Source organism: Macrobrachium rosenbergii, chromosome 42 (genome assembly GCF_040412425.1).
Source record: "Macrobrachium rosenbergii isolate ZJJX-2024 chromosome 42, ASM4041242v1, whole genome shotgun sequence".
NCBI classification, from domain to species: domain Eukaryota; kingdom Metazoa; phylum Arthropoda; class Malacostraca; order Decapoda; family Palaemonidae; genus Macrobrachium; species Macrobrachium rosenbergii.
The window spans coordinates 2,451,808-2,471,535 of record NC_089782.1 but is presented as its reverse complement, the minus strand read 5'-3'; the positions used below and the strand labels follow the sequence as shown (position 1 = coordinate 2,471,535).

At 41.1% G+C, this 19,728-nt stretch overlaps 1 protein-coding gene across 2 annotated transcripts in view; it reads right to left on the bottom strand.

The window, feature by feature from the left end:
- The window catches only part of LOC136827877 (uncharacterized), an 870,075-nt gene that overhangs the window by 188,494 nt on the left and 661,853 nt on the right, over nt 1–19,728 (bottom strand). The gene's annotated exons all lie outside the window — the stretch shown is intronic.

The window sequence follows — 19,728 nt, the reverse complement described above, 5'->3', positions numbered from 1 at the left end:
GGTAGAGGTAGCTCAACAGAGAATTCAGATATTTTGGGAGACTTGGATTCGTTATATGCCTCCTCAGCTAGTACAAAGATCGAAATGGTTTCATCCCAAACAGAATCTTCAAGTTGGTGATTTGGTTCTTCTTCTGGAACCAGGCCTAAAGGAGGTGTCGCTCCTAGGGGACTGTGGAGGCGCGGTCTTGTTGAGAGGATTCATCCCGGAAAAGATGGGCTTGTTCAAGAGTTACTGTTCGAACAGTGGAGAATGGAAAGGTGGTTCACTGGGAGAGACCCATTCATAAACTTTGCTTAACTGCTACGGTACAAGAGCTTCAACATGGATTCCAAGCTAAGGCAGATAAAGATGCTCAAAATTAAATTGGCAGAATTTCATTTACATTGTAAACCAAACTGATTTGGTCTCTCTCTATATGTATATGTTTTGAAAGTCCTTTAAATTATTGTGGTTCATTGCATTCTCCACTAGGCGGGAGTGTAGCGGACTTTCAAACGGTTGTTTGTGCTGTTTAAGTATTTATTACTCTAAAGATTTGGGTGTCTGTAAATGCTGTTTACCCTTAAACGAGCATTAATATTGTAACTGTCTATTTGCTAGTGGTTGCTTCCAGGCTGCTTATATTTTAACATTTAGTCTTTAGCAGCAAGGTCTGACTGACAGACCATAAGTGAATACGCTCGTTTTGAATTTGGATAACCGTTTACATATAGTCGGGTGGACTTTGTGAGTGATATTATTTACTGTATTAGTCACTATTAGTTGTATTTTGTTGTATCTATTTATTCTTTGCATTTAAATATTTTGTCTTTATTTTCGTTATACCATAAGCAGTTCGTATTTTGTCATTACTTTGTGCAGTTTTATTTGTCATTTATTTTGTGTTTTTTCTTCTTTGTAGACTTCACCGAATAAAGAGAAGTGGTAGAAGTGGTTTTCCTTGACTTGTGGAATCTCAACGTTGTCCAAAATAGGGAGGGTAAGACCATCTCTACCCTAGCCCCTTATGAATTATACTGTTTCCCCCGACACCTCCCAGGGAAGGACTTCCACTGCATGTTATGCTGTAGAAGACAACCCCAACCATGCAAGTCCTATGGGGCTCCACCTCTACCCTTCCTTGTAATATGCAGTCCAAAAGTTGATCTTTCTTTCCCCTGGTAGGAGTGTTCTGTTTGCTTTGAAAGGGGAGCTGATGCTATTGTTGTCCTTCCTACCAGTGTCAGAAGGGTCCTGTAGTAGTGACTGGAGGCTTGTACCACTATGATTCATGCCAAGCTTTCTTAGACTAGGGAAAAGGAAACTCAAGGGAATTGTTTCCTAGATTCCCCTTTTTTAAGAACAGTATATATTGTGCAATTCTGTTGTTGGGCTTATTCAATGATTTGTACGACAACAGACTCTTCAAAAAGGGTCCCAACAGATAGGGGAAGAAAGCAATAGGGAGCTTACATTGGGGAGTGAAATGTTGGAGCCCACCATTGTTTCCTTTCAAGCCTTAATACGACACTCCAGAAAGTCATTGAGTGCTTCCAATAGGGTCCACATAAGTGTTTTGGCTACTGCAGTGAACACTGTTCTGGAAGACACTGGAAGCTCTTAAATTAGGGGGAGCCTAGCATAAAATTCATCCATGGCTGTCCGAGATTTTTCTCGTGGGGGTCACAAATAGCTGGGTAGCCATGTCCATTGGGAACTTTTTCCTCTCATAAGGGAGGACAATGTTGCTCATTCCATTGTAGCACTATCAGATACTGGGATGGTGGCAACAAATGGCTTTATTTTTGCCATAAACTCTCGCTTCCCAGTCATCACAAAATTCTGAAATCCCCTCTTCACATGGTTGATTGTTTCAAAATCGTAGACAGAAGACTGATTCCTCCCAGAGAGGTTACTGGTTCTGTAAAATTGTTGTTGTAATATGTTTTCCATTAAACTGGATAAAAGTTACTTCTATGGCTATCATTAACCCTTTAACGCCGAAGCCCTATTTACAAAAACGTCTTCCACATGCCGGCGGCGTTCGGTGAGTTAGCGCCGAAGCGGAAAAAAAGTTTTTTTTCAAAAAATCACAGCACGCTTAGTTTTTAAGATTAAGGGTTCATTTTTGGCTCATGTTTTTGTCATTGCCTGAAGTTTAGTATGCAACCATCAGAAATGAAAAAAATATCCTTATCATATATAAATATTGGAATATATGACAGCCAAAAAAAACTCGTATATGATTGTATACAAATCGCGCTGTAAGCAAAACAGTTAAAGCTAATGAGTTAATTTTTTTAGTTGTATTGTACACTAAATTGTGATGATTTTGGTTTATAATAAATTTTAAAACGATCAAAGCAGAGAAAATATTATTACAAAATGATGCATGAATTAAATAACTAGCGGACGTAAAAAAATGTTTTTTTCAAAAATTCACCATAAATTGAAATATTGTGCTAGAGACTTCCCGTTTGTTGAAAAATGAAGCTAATTGATTGAATATTACTAGACTGTAAGTGTTTTAGCTTACAATTGCAGTTTTCGACCATTTCGGTCGAGTTAAAATTGACCGAAAGTCGAATTTTTTCTATTTATCGTGATTTATATGGAAATATTTCAAAACTGATAAAAGCTACAACCATCAGTTATTTTTTGTTGTATTGTACATGAAATTGCGCGCACTTTTTCATATATAAAACTTTATGTAACGACTAATATAAAGCGGTGCAAATATTACGACAACGAGATGAAAGAATTTCTGAGATGTTTGGCGAGTTACCAGCGCGAGCGTAAGGAAAATGTTTTTTAAACAATTCACCATAAATCGAAATATTGTGCTAGAGACTTCCAGTTTATTGCAAAATGAAGTTAAACGATTGAATATTACTAGAATGTAAGAGTTTTAGCTTACAATTTCGTTTTTTTGACCATTTCGGTCGAGTTAAAGTTGACCGAAAGTTGAAATTTTGGCAGTTATCGTGATTTATGTGAAAATATTTCAAAACTGATAAAAGCTACAACCATGAGCTATTTTCTGTTGTATTCTACATGAAATTGCACATTTTCATATATAAAAGTTTATGTAACGACTAATGTAAAACGATGCAAACATTACAACAACATGATGAAAGAATTTCTGAGATGTTCGGCCGAGTTACAGTAGCGCAGAGCGTAAGGAAAAATTTTTTTTTTCACCATAAATCGAAATATTGTGCATTTTTTCAGAAATTCACCATAAATCGAAATATTGTGCTAGAGACTTCCAGTTTGTTGCAAAATGAAGGTACATGATTGAATATTACTAGAATGTAAGAGTTTCAGCTTATAATTGCGTTTTTGACCATTTCGGTCGAGTTAAAGTTGACCATCAAGCTTGAAATTTTGGCAGTTATCGTGATTTATATGAAAATATTTCAAAACTGATAAAAGCTACAACCATGAGTTATTTTCTGTTGTATTCTACATGAAATTGCACACATTTCCATATATAAAACTTTATGTAACGACTAATATAAAACAGTGCAAACATTACGACAACGTGATGAAAAGAATTTCTGGCGCGGACGTAAGGAAAAAAGTTTTTTCAAAAATTCACCATAAATCAAAATATTGTGCTAGAGACTTCCAATTGGTTGCAAAATGAAGGTAAATGATTGAATATTACTAGATCGTAAGTTTTAGCTTAAAATTGCATTTTTTGACCATTTCAGTCGAGTCAAAGTTGACCGAATGTTGAAATTTTGGCAGTTATCGTGGTTTATATGAAAATATTTCCAAACTGATAAAAGCTACAACCATGGGTTGTGTTTTGCTGTATTGTACATGAAATTGCACACATTTTCATATATAAAACTTTATGTAACGGCTAATATAGAACAGTGTAAAAATTACGACAAAATGACAAAAGAATTTATGAAATTTTCGGCTGAGTTACCGCCGTGCATAAGAAAAAGTTTTTTCAAAAAATTCACCATAAATCGAAATATTGTGCTAGAGACTTCCAATTTGTTGCAAAATGAAGGCACATGATTGAATATTACTAGAATGTAAGAGTTTTAGCTTACAATTGCGTTTTTCGACCATTTCGATCGAGTCAAAGTTGACCGAAGGTTGAAATTTTTTGTAGTCGACATACGGTATGTCCACTCGGCAACCAACAGACAATTTTAGTCGACGTATGATACGTCCAATAGGTGTTTAAGGGTTAATATGGTTGCTTCTATTTGACTTTCATTGCTATATTATTAAAATTCCTACTGAAGGAGGGACCAAGTGCCATTCAGTATTGGGAAAAGCCACTCTGTCCCAAAATTCTATATGCTCAACCTCAATCAGTTTTCCTTTCATTAATGAGGTATTTTTCATCTGGTGAAAGGATGCACAATGAGGTGTCTTGCCAGGATTTATCAGTATCACTCTCAGGGGAAGATATTGGTGCCCATACTACATTCTGATTTGAGGTTTTATTGTCTGACTGGTCCCAACTGGAGTGAGTGGGCTGTCTCTTATTATCCATTCTGATTTCAATGGGGGATCTAGACTACTGATTCAACTTCTTTTTGGGCTTAGGTTTTTCTTACCGTTCCAATGACCTAAGGTTTTTGGTGAGAGTCCTATCTCTGCCTGGGCAGACTGTGCAGCCTCTCAATCCTCTCGTTTAAAGGATAAGAAATTTTACATATCACACCCGATTCCATATCCAGGACACCTGAACTCCTCTTGGGAATCATGGATAACATCTCTATGCTGATGCTCAGTATTAACTGAGTCCTCGAAGGAGTTACACTCTTTTGAGGTCATACTTGATACTATTCATGATTTCCTCCTGGAATTCTGAAAGTCCTGCAAGCAGAATTTTCCCATCAGGGAAGCCTGCATGAACCAATGAGCCAAGGCAGTTGTATTATCACTGCCTGGCAGTACAGAAAGTACAACATGCAGAATTTTCCTATTAGGAAAGCCTGTATGAAGTAACTGAGCCAAGGCAGTCGTATCACCACTGCCTGGCAGCATAGAAAGTACAGTAAGCTGAATTTCCTATTAGGTACGCTTGCATGAACTAATGAGGCAGTCACATCATCACTGCCTGGCAGTATAGAGTGTACAAATAGAATTTTTCTATCAGGGAAGCCTGCATGAGCTGATTGAGCCAAGGGACTTGTATCACCACTGCCTGGCAGTACAGGCAGTCCCCAGTTATCGGCGGGGTTCCGTTCCCAACAGCGTGACGATAACTGAAAATCGGCGATAATAGCGCTGATCGTCAGTTATCGGTGTCATTACCCGGGGATCAGCGCCGATAACCGGAGATCGGCACCGACAGCCGGAAATGGGTGTTGAAAATCCGGTTATCGTCATCGCTAGACAAGCACCGTAAAACCAGATGACCCATAACCGAGGCTGCCAATAACTGGGGACTGCCTGTATAGAAGTCCAGGATATATCATTACCCCTAGAAGGTGTAAATACTTCAGATGGGGCTGGGTGGATCCTATCAGGGTCCCCTCAATACACGACTGCTGCGTGAGAAAGGCAAGATTCTTATTTTAAGTATCTGCATCATGTAAAGCAAAAGACTGTTCCCTTAACCTTCCGGATTCAGAGGGGAAATTTCAGTGTCTATATCCACTTCATGTCAGGTATCAGTGACCTCTCTCCCAAGGAGAGACTCTTCGTCTCCATCGGAGGAGTTGAAGTGGGAGTTACTAGAATCCACTGCTTTTGGAGTATTGGCCCAAATGTGGATTCTGATCAGAGAGGGATGGAAACACACTGCCATAATTCTGCTGGTCTTGAACAGACATGCTGTGGGACCTAGCAAAGAAAATATACAGTTAGGAAAAGATACCAAAAGAATGGAGAGAAAGCTTTATTGTTCCTATCTATAAAGAGAAGGGTGACATCCAGGACTGTGCAAACTATGGAGGAATAAAGCTAATGTCTCACACCATGAAAATCTGGGGAAGAATAATGGAACAAAGAATTAGAGAAGAAACATCTATAGGTGAAGAACAGTTTGGTTTCATGCTAGGAAGACGAACGACAGATGCAGTGTTTGCCCTTCAACAGATGGTGGAAAAACACCGGGAGAAGCAGAAAGGACTGCACATAGTATTCACAGATCTGGAAAAGGCAAATGATAGAGTACCATGCCAAGAGGTTTGGAGGTGCATGTGAGTAACAGGAACACCGGAAAAGTATGCGAGGTTGGTCCAAGATATGTGTGGAGGAGCAAAAACATAGGTTAGAAGCAGTTTGGGTCAACTGAATGGATAACAGTACGAGTTGGTTTACATCAAGGGTCTGCTTTAAGTTCATATCTTTTTGACCTGATAATGGATGTGATACCTCAAGGGATAAGAGATCAATCCCCCTGGTGCTTGTTGTTTGCTGATGACATTGTGTTATGCAGCACCAACAGAGGGGTAGTGGAATCAAAACTAGAGCAAATGGAAGAAGGTACTGGACGACAAAGATTTAAAGATCAGTAGGAAGAAGACTGAATACCCAAGTTTTAATGAAGATCAAGACTCCGAGATTAGTATGGAAGGGACAAGGTTGAACCAAGTAGAAAATTTAAGTATCTTGGTTCAGCAGTGGCTGATGATGGAAATTTGGATGTAGAAATACCACACAGAGTGCAGGCTGGATGGAAAAATTGGAGAAAGATGCCAAGTATCTTGTGGACCGCAGAATCAATATAAAGATTAAAGGAAGAGTGTATAAGCCAGTAGTGAGACCAGCTTTGATGTGGAGCAGAAACATGGCCGGTAAAGAGAGTGCAAGAGAGGAAATTGGATGCGGTTGAGATGAAAATGCTCAGGTGGATGTGTGGAGTAACAAAAATGGACAGGATCAAAAATGAAAGATTAAGAGGAACTACTGAAGTTGTAGAACTATCAAAAAAGGCCCAGGAAAGAAGAATGCAATGGTATGGCCATGTGATGAGAAGGGATGAGACATATGTAGGGATGAGAGTGATGCAGATGGACGTGCCTGGTTGGAAAGCAAGAGGAAGACCAAAGCAAAGGTGGATGGATGTAGTTAACAGAAGATCTGAGAGACAAACAATTGTCAGAGGATGGTGTGTTTGACCGAGCCAGGTGGAGGAAAGCTGTCAGAAACATCGAAGTGGGAAAAGAAGCATAGAAAGAAGAAGAGGAGTCTCCTTCTTCTCTACTCCTACTGAAATCTATAATTCACAGAGACAGCTTAAAATTGAGCTCTTTCATCAATTAAACTTGCTGCTAAAAGCATGTAGCATATTTCACGCATGACCAGCCAGCACCCAAATTCTCCTTTATTCCTTCAGGGGCTGGCTCATGGCAGCTCAATAATGCTTCTCAACTAGAGACCAAACTAAATAGGTATCCACACTGTATATTTCTACATATTTCATAGCCTATGATTATCCCGGTCTATTCCCAAGCACCATGTAAAGGTAATGTAGCCCAAGCTATAGGATATGTTTGTTGGTATATAAATATAAAATTAATAATTATTGGAATTATCATACCAAAAATGCATAAAATCAGTATCTATGATTTTAAAATGTTTGGCAAAGCTCACCATTACGAAAAAGTACTTTTGTATTATCTTAGGAAAAATACTGTACAAACATGACACAATGTCAGCACCTGTGACATCACTATCGGCAGAGTAATACCCATTGGTAATACCCATTGGAAGTAGATCTGCATGAATGTATTCCTTTGACACTGGAAAGAACCCTGATATAAAGAATATCACAAAACCATTTACTGTAGTTTGATAATAAAATGTTACAAGGGAAATACTGGTCTTTAGTAAACGCCAAGACTTGTAAGTCGAGCACAACTAGGAACTACAATCACAACTATGTTTTGTAAACAAGAGGTTAGGCTAACCCGATTTACCCTTTTGGTAACTTCACATTATCTATCAATGTTAAAATGGCATGGTATAATAAGTTTCAATAATAAAATTGTCTGATACTGGTGCCTTAACCTGTTAAGCGTCCTCCCCGGATGAGCTCGCCGCTAACGTACCGTCACGCTTTATCTTGCAATTAGCGGTCATATCACTGATGATAGTTTTTCAAAGTTAATATTGATTTTTATGCTTATAATTCGTACTGTAGTTAAGAGTAGGAATTTTATTAAATGATAGGATAAAAACTATTACTACTACTATTATTTTATTTCATAAGACTACAAAATACTGAATGAAAAGTGTTGTACATACATGCACTATTATTCTTTTGTATGCCAATCTCTAAAGCAGGGGCTACACACAATCCATCTATGTACTCGTGATTGTGGAGACAAATGTTCTACATTCTCATCTAGAAACTGATTTGCAAATCTGTTTGTTTCTTTCACGAGGTAATCAATAATTTCATCATCAAATTATTTCTCAAAAATTCTAATGGATTCTCTTTATCCTCAACTGAAAATTTCAATGGGATCAGCAACAAAAGTAAAGGGATATCTCTCTCTCTCTCTCTCTCTCTCTCTCTCTCTCTCTCTCTCTCTCTCTCTCTCTCTCTCTCTCTCTCTCTCTCTCGGAGTCCAGTCACTCGGCAATGAGAAGTCATCTTCACTTCCGCTATTGGAAGCAAAGTTTGTTTCTTCAATATCCTCATCATGAAGGATTCAGAACTAGAGCTCTCATCATCAAATATGTCTTCAGTATCAGACACCTCATCTAGGATTTGATTTATCTCACCTGAAGACATTTCTTTGTGACATTCACTGAGAACGACGTCAAAGCCGTGTTGTCTCTGAAAACGCCCGAAGCGTACTGAAAAAAATAGTCATCTAGGCATCAATGAAAGGAGTTGCCAAAAATAAGTCATCAATTACAGCTTAATGTTAAAATGATGTTTCAACATTTTCCATACAAATAAACGTATTATTACGGTGCTGACAACTTGAAAAGCAGAGTTAAAGTCTTGAACGTAATATCCCGTTGAAGGCTACGAGTAGATCGCCGTATTATTACGTGGGTGACGCTTAACAGGTTAATGCTAATTCTCAGTGTGTCAAACAAGAAAAAACAGCACAGCAATTACAGAATAGCCTAGCAATATACTCCTAACTTCTTCCCTTGCAAGAGGTATACTGGCTCTCAATTTAAACAAATATAAGCCTGCCCATTAAAATTTTAAGAAACTAAAACTTTTCACTGGGTCTTAAAACTAAGTACTTAGCTTGACTTGTATTTTATAAGGTGAAAAAATACATAGTCGAACGCAATTTCTGGAACAAACCCAGGGACTAGTGAACTCTTGGACAGATCAGAGTGTAATGGAGTTGGCCGGAGCAGGCTGCTGCCACATCTGTGCGTGCAAGATATTGAGCCTAAGTAGTTGTTGTAGGACAGGAGATGGAGCTCTCCTGCCCTGAGTCCTTTATATTCTACCACTGTGCCCACAAGCACCAATCTACCCCAGACCAACTATAGGAGAATTCTTTGTAATTGGTTGGTCTGTCTTATGGAGTCCTGGGGGGACCATGAGAATGTAACTCCTTTGAGGACAAACAGTATATCTACAGTATACAGTATATATATATATACACACACACACACACACACACACACACACACACATATATATATATATATATATATATATATATATATATATATATATATATATATATATATACAGTATATATATATATATATATATATATATATATATATATATATATATATATATATATATATATATATATATATATATATATATATATATATATATATATATAGTATATATATATATATATATATATATATATATATATATATATATATATATATACAGTATATATATATATATATATATATATATATATATATATATATATATATATATTTCTGGATCAAATAAAGTCCCGTGTCACCCGGTGAAATAGTCCATTCAATTAGGCAGGAAGTATTTTCTTAATACAAGCCTATTCAGGTGCTATTCTAAAGCTCATGATCTTAGGCGGTGACCACTTACATTATTTTCATTACATGAACTTAGAGGACCTTACTTATGTTCAGGGTAGAATTCTCCTAGTTTTCAACGTTTCTATTTAAGTCTTTAATAGCGTAAGAATGATGTTTATTTCTCTGTTACTATTTCACCGGGTGACACGGGACCCGATCCAGAAAAAGGATTTTGACAAAGGAAAAATCTATTTCTGGAGAGGGGCCCGTGTCACCCTTAGACCCACCCTGTTTTTTCATTCTCTCCCTCCCTTGATAAACTTCATTCTAGTGAGGTGGGTGCTAACATGGAATCACAGTGTTGCCTTGTATACAGTCCATGAGTAGTGCATGGGCTTGTATCGGCACCTCTCTTGGGACTTTTGACATTGGGAATCTCTATAGGATAAGGTTCCGTGTTTTGTAGTTCACCCTTTTCCATACACACTCGCTCTGGGGTAGTAATAACTCCAGCATTTCATTTAGCTTTCTCTGGTATCTAACAATGGAATTACCTAGAAAATAAGTGCTGAATGGACTATTTCACCGGGTGACACGGGCCCCTCTCCAGAAATAGATTTTTCCTTTGTCAAAATCCTTTATATATATATATATATATATATATATATATATATATATATATGAAGTTCCATTTAAACTTATTTATTTTTTTAGTTTCCTACTTAATTTTATTAAGATGTCAATAACCTAGTTGTTGTGATGCCAGTTTTAGAAGCCATAAATCAATGAATCAATGCTGGTCAAATGTCCCAGTCTTGGGATCTAAAACATAGGTTCCATTCTTGGGGACATGACAGAGATGGCCATTTTCTCCTTGCTATGATTTTCAGGGAGGATTGTAATATAGAGCAGTTATGTATCTTGGTGGCCTCCTCAACATATTTTAAATCATATATATATATATATATATATATATATATATATATATATATATATATATATATATATATATATATATATATATATATATATATATATATATATATATATATACACACAAATCATATCTGTAAATACATTATATACATGCACACACTGCATATGAATATTATTTAAAATTTGTTGAGGAAGCCACCTCCCTAACCAAGATACATAACTGCTCTATATTACAATCCTCCCTGAAAATCATAGCAAGGAGAAAATGGCCATCTCTGTCACACCCCAAATGAGGAACCTATGTTTTAGATCCCAAGACTGGGACATTTGACCAGCCTTGATTCAATGATTTATGGATACTATATATGCTGGCATATAAGGCAATCTTTTAACCTTGAAAAATCTCCCCCCATTAAAGCAAACCTTAAATCCTGATGAGATTTTTAATGATAGGCTATCCCTTGCAGTGTCAATTGTTGTGTCAACAGTTAACCACCATCACAACTATTGACACTAAAAAAACAACTGTAATAATGGTAAAAAATGTAGGTAATTCACGTGAATCCCTGGCGACACAACTATCAATGCTGAATACACAAAACAACAGCAATAACCATAGGTGTAGGAATGTTCAGCCTAATGTTGTACAATATGTTTTCCTGATTGTGTGCATCTCTTTGCACGGAGTCCGGGCAAGGACAGTACTGGCTCATCCCTTGATCTGTAACCATCTACTCAACATTAAAGGAACCAACTATTGCCGAGTATGTCTCAACCTGCTTACATGGCGCAGTGATTCTCTTTCTACAGCAGGACCTACAAGATGCTAAGATGAGGCCCTCACAGTACACCCAGGGGCACAGCAAGACGTTCCCCCAGGGGCACTGCAAGCAGGAATGCAACACCGGCACGCCGGCGCAACGAGGGACAGGACTTGTTACAGGCTTTGGTTGGCCTCATGGCACAAGGAAGGCCACATGGATCAGCCTCAGCAGGTGTCTGGGCGATGTGCCCTGATAAGTGTAGCTATGAGATGACACAAAGCAGTTTTCGAGAATGGTGCCGCTCTATGAGCGATTGGCTGGCCTTAGGAAACGTTTCAGGAGAGAATGCATTTATCAGTATACGGTTAAACTGCGATGAGAAACTAAGGATGGCTATAGATGCAACACACTCAGAGGCTCAGTGGAACTCATTAACGTCCTCTGAGGCATTTGACAAACTGGAGGAGATTACAACGAAGTCCATTAATAAGGCAGTGGCGTGGGACAAGTTTTTTTCAGCGCAACAAGGCGACCAAGAAACCGCGAAATCCTTTGTGCACAGGTCCCAACAATTGGCCTTAGATTGTGGGTTTAAATGTCCTCACTGCCGTGCTGATCTGAATGATTTTGTGTTAGTTCAGCGGATAACAAGTGGTTTAAGCAATGTGGGACTTAAGCAAGAAATCCTACTGGATCATGAAAATTTCAATACTGTGCAGAAACTGTTACGCAAATGTGAAATTTATGAATCCGCAAAAAAGGATAGTATTAGCACTCGTGGAAGAGCAAACGTTGCTAGTTTGGTAAAAAGGGATGAGATAGGCTCAGGCCTAGTTGAAAGTGGGGTAGAAGGTGATAGTAAAGTTATTGCTAGCAACCAACTGGCAGCAGTAAGTCAGATGCCAGGTGTAAAAAGTGTGGTGGTCGTTCTCATTGGCAGGGAAAATGCCCTGCTGATAATGTTAAATGTTTTCAGTGTGGTATTATGGGGCACTTTGCTAAATTCTGTCATCAAGGGACACAAGAGCCCGCCAAAACGGCACCCTATTGTGGATCGTCTGTGACATCATGCACTGTTGCTTATCCACCTGCGGATAAAAGGCAGGTAGGCCTATGTGCGGCAGTGGGGAAACTGCCGACGGTGAAAATAAAGATTAAGCATGAGTTTTCATGTGAGAGTGTCATTGTTGAGGCTGTTCCAGACACTGGGGCAGAAGTGTGTATAGTAGGGGTAGATTTGTTACCAAAATTAGGTTTGAAGGTACCTAACCTCTCTCTGTGTAATGTAATTGTAAATCATGCAGGGGAGAAGTCATTAAAAATATACGGGACTGTTGATATGCTAACAGAATTGGGGCATAAATCAGTGAGCACTGGTGTTATTGTTGTGCAAGGTGCTACTCGTTTTTATATGTCCTTGGGAGTGTGTAAATCACTAGGCCTAGTGCATGCAAAGTTTCCCCATCATACTGTTGCTACCGTGCATGACATCACTCAGAAACCCCACCAGACGCATGAAGAAAATGGTCGCTCACGGGTAGGGGATGTTGGTTGTGAGCGCTAGATGCCATACCCTGCCACGGAGGAAAATGTCCCTAGGCTGAGGGACTGGCTGCTGCAACGTTTTGCAAAGACTACTTTCAACGTTTCAAGAAACCCTTTGCCGATGATGAAAGGAGCCCCTCACCACATTCACCTGAGGGAAGGTGCCACCCCTCATGCATGTCATATGCCCATACCAGTTCCTAAGCATTGGGAGGCCGATGTTAAGGCTCAGCTTGATGAAGATGTCAAATTAGGGGTAATTAGAGAGGTCCCTGCAGGTACAGCTACGGACTGGTGTGCCAGGATGGTAGTAGTAACAAAGAAAAATGGTAAACCACGAAGGACCGTGGACTATCAAGAGCTTAATAAGAATTGCAAACGAGAAACACATCACACATGTGCTCCTTTTGATATGGTCTCAAGTGTGCCACTTCATACATATAAAACTGTAGTTGATGCCTATGCAGGATTCCACCAGGTGCCGTTAGATGAGGAAAGCCGACAATTGACAACGTTTATTACACCATGGGGGAGATACCAGTATTGTCGAACACCTATGGGTCATTGCTCGCCCCGATGCATACACGAAAAGGTTCGATGACGTCATCATTGATGTACATAGGAAGTACAAGTGCATAGATGACGTATTGTTATATGACGACAGTGTCGAGGAGCCTTTTGGCATACTTTTGATTTTTGCAATTATGTGGAGAGAATGGGATTACGCTAAATCCGGATAAATTCCGATTTTGTCAAAGACAGGTAGAGTTTGTGGGGTACGAACTGGATTGGGATAATTATAGACCTTCTAATGAGCGTATGAGTGCCACCAAGAACTTCCCCATGCCTGCCAGCCCAACGATCACGGATATAAGATCTTGGTTTGGGCTCGTGAACCAAATTGCACCTTTCGTGGCTGTAGCACCAATAATGGAACCATTCAGGGACCTTCTCAAGAAGTCCCCTCATCGGAAAGTTTATTGGGACCAACGCCTCCAAAATAGTTTTGTTGCAGCCCGGGATAGTATTTGCAAGATGTTGGGCGACGGACTGACATATTATGATAAGACAAGGCGCACTGCTGTTGTTACTGATTGGTGCAGAGAAGGAATGGGGTTTGTTATATTGCAGCAATACTGCAGTTGCGAGGATTTCAATGCCCCTTTTTGTTGTAAGGGGGGGGATGGAAACTGGCATTATGTGGCAGCAGGCACCTGATGGAGGCGGAGGCTGGCTATGCCGTCATTGAGGGGGAAGCGGCTGCAGTAGTATGGTGCCTTAGGAAATCGAGGTTGTTTTTATTGGGATGCCCAAATTTCATCTTAATCACGGACCATAGACCTTTGGTAAAACTCTTTGGGGATAGGAGCCTGAAAGACATTGCAAACCCGAGACTACTAAGGTTGAAGGAGAAAACTATGCAATATAGTTTTACCGTAAGATATATACCAGGAAAGAAGAATTCGGCAGCCGATACATTATCAAGATACCCAGTGATTCGCAGTGAAACTTGCCTAAAACCTTTTTTCAATGTACGTGATAGACTGAGTGTCATTGAAGGATTAGTCACGTATGCATATGATGAGGGACATGTTCGTCTGGTAGTTCGGAGGCATTACGTACATGCATCGCAACCAATCTACATTTGGGTCATCAGTCAACTGACTCCATGATCAGGAGAGCACGACAGGCGGTTTATTGGCCTGGGATTGAAGGTGACTTAGCAAATTACAGGGCATGGTGTCATGCTTGCAACGTTATGCGGCACCTTCGCAACAAAGGGAAAGTATTATATACTCCCCCTCCCGAATATCCGTTTCAGAGAACTGTGGCTGATTTATTCCAAGTAGCAGGGAGGCATTATATGGTATGTGCGATCGACTGACGAATGGATGGAAATTTATTTCTTCACTAACGAAACTACGTCCGCGAGATTGATCCCAGTTTTTAGAAGATATTTTATGCAGTGGGAGCACCTGAAGAAACATCAGTGGACGAGGCACAAATCTAACGAGCATTGAAATGAAACATTTCTTCGGTAGGTGGGGTATCAATGAGTGTCGTCTGCTCACTATCCCCAGTCAATGGGCGGGCAGAAGCTGCTGTGCGCACTGCCAAACGAACGTTAATGGGCAATGCTTTACCTAATGGAGGCTGAGACAATGATAAGGTAGCTCAGGCAATATTGCAGTATAGAAATACACCACTCGTGGTATAGATAAGTCTCCGCACAGCTGGCCATGGGGCGCCAACTTCGAGATTCGGTGCCAATGTTAAAAAGTTATCATTTCGTCACCGAGCATTGGTCAGAAACCTTGTCCGCAAGAGAGAAAGAAAGAAGTGTTGCTGAGCAACAAATATCATATAAGTACAATGAGAAAGCCAAGGATCTTTCCCCCCTACAAGTAGGTGAGAGGGTAGCTATCCAAGATGTGACCACACGAGCCTGGAATAGAAGCGGGGTGGTTATTGAAAAGAAAGATACCGCCAATATTGCATAAGGTTGGATGGGAGCGGGAGAATTTCGACAAGAAATCGTAAGCATTTGAGATCCCTACTACCCACACCACCTCAGGGAGACCCTACTCCCACCACCTCAGAGGAGACTCACCCAGTACCCAACCGAGAGAGAAGTAGTGCTAGGGTACGTCGTCCTCCACAATGGCACAATGATTATATCACAAAGTAGTTCGTTTTATTTGTGCTTAATAAGTGTTCCTCTTCTCATATTTACCTTGACGTATGTTTCAGCGCGGTGTCCGAAGAACTATCTTTATTATAGCTGAATTCCTTTTGTTTTATGTGTTATTACCTCTGCCAGTTTTGTTAATTTTTGCAATTGAAAGGAGAAATTAATGCTTATGTTTTATTTGCTTTAAATGTGGAGCTGTAATCTTAGAGGGGAGGTGTAGGAATGTTCAGCCTAATGTTGTACGATATGTTTTCCCGATTGTGTGTATCTCTTTGCACGGAGTCCGGGCAAGGACAGTACTGGCTCATCCCTTGATCTGTAACCATCTACTCAACATTAAAGGAACCAACTATTGCCGAGTATGTCTCAACCTGCTTACAATAGGTAATTACCATAATCAGATGTTATGATGAGCAAGCTCTCACTTTGTTACTAGCTTTATCCAGAGTACCATTATTCAAATACAGTTATCACAGGACCCCATCATGGCCCCACCAACTATTGATAAAAAAGGGATTTTGACGAAGGAAAAATCTATTTCTGGGTGAAGGCCTGTGTCGCTCAGTGAAATGTCCCTATACAGCACACATTTCTAGGTATAAGTATTGCTAGATATACCAGAGAAAAAAGCCAATAGGATGCCAGAGTTACTACCTCTGGTTTGATACATCCTTATAGGATGTCGGTATGTCTTCTAGGAGCAAGTGGAAGCCACTACCACAGACACTTAACCCAATAGACTCCTCCTCTCCAAAACCCCTCTGCCTAAGAGGTGCCGATACAACGGTCCCACCACTGCTACTACTAATTCTACCCATAATGCACCATCCCGAAATAGCACCCAAGCTTTTTGGCTAGTTCAGGGTGGGAAATATAGAGAGGGAAGGGTTCACTGAGCGACACAGGCCTTCACCCAGAAATAGATTTTTCCTTCGTCAAAATCCCTTTTCTGGGTTGTCCGACCTGTGTCAGCCGGTAAAATAACCTTTCAGCACTTATTTCTAGGTAAAGTTATTGCTAAACATACCAGAGAAAAGCTAAAAAGCTAAGCTGGAGTTACTACCCCCAGTGCGAGCTCCATTAATGGAGTCGTGTATGAGAAAGGGTGAGATTGTCACAATCACAGGCCTCTGCCCTGTAAACATTCCCAATGTCAAAAGTCCCACCGAGTGAGGTGCCGTTACAAACCCCCGCACCACTCGCGGACTGTAAACAAACCAGCGTCACCCTCATTCCATTTTTAGCACGCGTCGCCATTGTTCATCTTTTGTGTGTGCGCTCTTTTGTGGCCCAATTTTTCTTGTACCATGGCATCCTCACAGGATTCTTCTTCACCTAAGTTGAGTACCATCTCTGTATTTTATTTTAGGTGGTTGAGGCTCCTTATTTCCCTCTAATTTAATAATTAGGGGGATTTATAACGCCGCCTCGTCCACCTTCTCCCGGCCCCATGTGACCTTCAGTCTCGGTGCGGGATTTTTATGTCGGGGCTTCGTTCCCCTTCATTTTCTTACGTTTTGTGCCTTTTGCTTATCCTATATTCAATTGGGCATTATTATTTATTGTTTTGTTACCCTTCTCTGCGGAAGTTCGGGTCCTTGTCGTTTAGGCTACGAGTTTTCCCCTCTGGCCTATCCGCTCTTTATCAATTCTTATGTGTGTTGTATTTTGGACCCTCACTTCCTCCAGCGTTTGGGTATATTATTTGAGATGGTACAGTTATGCTTATTAGGTTTATTTTAGGCCTAGCGCACAGATGTCTTTGATATTTACGGATTATGTCCTTTGTTTTTTAATCTTGAAGGTCGGCCATTTTCCCTCTGCGCTCTTATCGTGTTGGGTTTGGTCCTCCCTTCTACATGTGTCTTTATGATTATTTGAATTACTGAATTATTTTATTTATGCCTAGGATAGGTTAACTTTATAGGCTAGTCTGGTAGATTCCTTCTCCCCCTGGGCTACCTCCTTCAGCCAGCCAGCTGTGTTAGGTTAGCCTAGGAGTTAGGCTATGGCGTTCTATTCCCTTCCTCGGAAGGGAAGGTTAGGTGTGTAGGAGGGCCTCATGGTTGGAACTTCCCTTCGGGTGGTGTTATGGTTAGAGGTGTTGGGCCCGCGCTTCTCCCTCTCCCTGTTTCGGCCTTTCCGTTTGGACTGTTGAGTCCTAGTAAGGTTAAGCTGGAATAGCGAGGGTATCTCGCGTAGCCTACCTTTGTCTGATCCACACCTTCGGGTTACTTCCAACTTCATGTATACTGTATACCCCTCTCCTACCTCCTTGCTCCTCCCCCCCCCTCCTTGCTCTCTTCCCCCTTGGTTCGCTTTCATATACTATGTTAACTTACCAAGGCTCGAGAGCTTTACCCTGTTCCTTACGCTATAGCCTATATCCCCTTCCTCTGCATTGATTGATTTGTACTCTCGGTACTGGGTTCCGACCTTACCCGGTCAGCACCTGGTCGAGATCTTGTTGGGTGACCGGGGGTGCTCCCACACTCCTGTTCCCCATTCCTTTTACCTTTCTTTGCTCATTTGGCCTTTGAGGGTTCCCCATTCTCTCCTCTCTCATTATCGTTCGTACATGTTCGTCCGATCGAGAGGGAGGAAGGTGGATCTCATGGCGCCCGGGGAGTGCTTACTCACCCCTGGTCGCCGCTACTGGTCCCCCTCTCCTGGCCTGTCCCAACTCCCCCCTTCCTATAGAGTCAGTGCGTCGTTTTTCCCCCACCCGAGTGTCGTTCTCCCAGACCGTCATCTCGGGGGGAAAATTGTGTACATGTAGCCAGTTAGAGTTTCCCACCTGACTGTCTTCTGTCGTATTCACACGCCATTGACATTTACTTTCGTTCTATTCATTTAGAACACCTACGGTTCCCTAGTATCTACCCTCCGCCGACTAGCTAATTTTGTGTTTTTCCGCTAAGTAGTCGGGCGTTCTCGTCGCTTACCACTCCGGTGGGTACGGTGTTTGGTCGGTCGGTGTTCACCACACCTCCTCCGCCGTCACCGTATTAGAGTACAGGACTCCCCCGGCTCCAAGCGGAAATTCCCACTCTTCCTTTTAGTTGACCTTTCACTAGCATGCATACATATATTTATATACACATATTTATATTTTTCTGAATTTACATATCCTTTTGGGACCTTCCTGTTGCTCCGGACTAACTCCGGCAGTCCCTTTATGTTGTTGATCTTGCATGATCTAGTAGGCCCCTTAACCTCCCGGTATACTCCGGCGGGACCTACCTGGCTAATTATCTATTATCCTAAGACACTGCTCCGGCACCCTACTCCGGAGGCCTTATCAGCATACTCATGTACCCGTCAACTTACAGATGGTGCGTTGTCAGGAGCAGGGGTGCACGGCAGTGCTTCAACAAGCCAGTGGACATGAGGTATGCAGGTCCCACTCCGGGTGTGCTGTCCACGTAGGGGACCTGATCGTCTGGCACCCTGATGGCTGTGAGGTGTGCTCGCTCTCTATGAGCGGGTTCTGGATGAGTCGGTAAGTTAGTTCTTTCCTTTCCGATTCATGTTTTCTGTGAGTTTTGTCTCTTATGGATAATTGGAAGATATTCTCCTTTTAGGAGGTTTGGTCGCCTGACTTTCTCCTTCTTCCAGATTGACCGCAGCTCTCGGGACTCTTCGCTCATGACCCTCAAGACCTGGGTCAGCGGCTTCGGGAGGAACGTCGGGGCAGGGAAAACCTAAGTTCTTTCGAAGGATATCTGCAGCGTTCTCTTCCCCGGCGCCTGGATCTCAGCGTCAGTTGCGGACGAGGTAGCCGCCCCTTTGATCGCTGGGATCCAGGAGATGACTCAGCCCTCCCAAGAAGACGTCGCTGCATGCGGAGAGGTCACCGAGGATGTTGCGGGTCTTAATTTGAAC